Source organism: Sinocyclocheilus grahami, unplaced genomic scaffold, assembly GCF_001515645.1.
Source record: "Sinocyclocheilus grahami isolate Dianchi unplaced genomic scaffold, SAMN03320097.WGS_v1.1 scaffold374.1, whole genome shotgun sequence".
NCBI classification, from domain to species: Eukaryota; Metazoa; Chordata; class Actinopteri; order Cypriniformes; family Cyprinidae; genus Sinocyclocheilus; species Sinocyclocheilus grahami.
Window position 1 is genome coordinate 984,356 of NW_015505553.1, and position 585 is coordinate 984,940.

Below are 585 nucleotides of genomic sequence, written 5' to 3' on the forward strand. Positions count from 1 at the left end.
CAAAGTAATGATTTATTGCATTTACATGATTTATTACAGTATTTAATTTTATTTAATTATTTTTATTAACAACAAAAAGTACATATATTATAAATATACAATAAACACACACACACACATGAAATAATATACATTATTATATATTATATACATTATTATAAACAATATACATAACTGAGAAAAAAATACATAAATGAAAAAAAAAAGCACAGGCTAACAGTCTTTGTTTTTGAATCATTTCAAAATACTTTTTGGTAGGTTTTGGTTATTGAATTTGCTTAATGAAAATTAAAATGTAAACAGTAACAGTAAAATATAACAATAAAATACTTTCTTTCAGTTCACTAATAACATTAAAACCAAACACATCTTTAAACAACAAGTCCACAGATGTTCAGTAATACATTTACAAAAATCTTTTCAAAATATTTTAGTGCAAAATCATCAGTAATCATTCACATGCCACTTGAGTGAGCAAAAATATTCCATTAATTCCTCCATCCTCACATCTCATTATTTCCACACCTCAGCTAAGACAGAAGGAAAAGATGAGAGGAAAGGAAAACAGGATTGCACAATCAAACA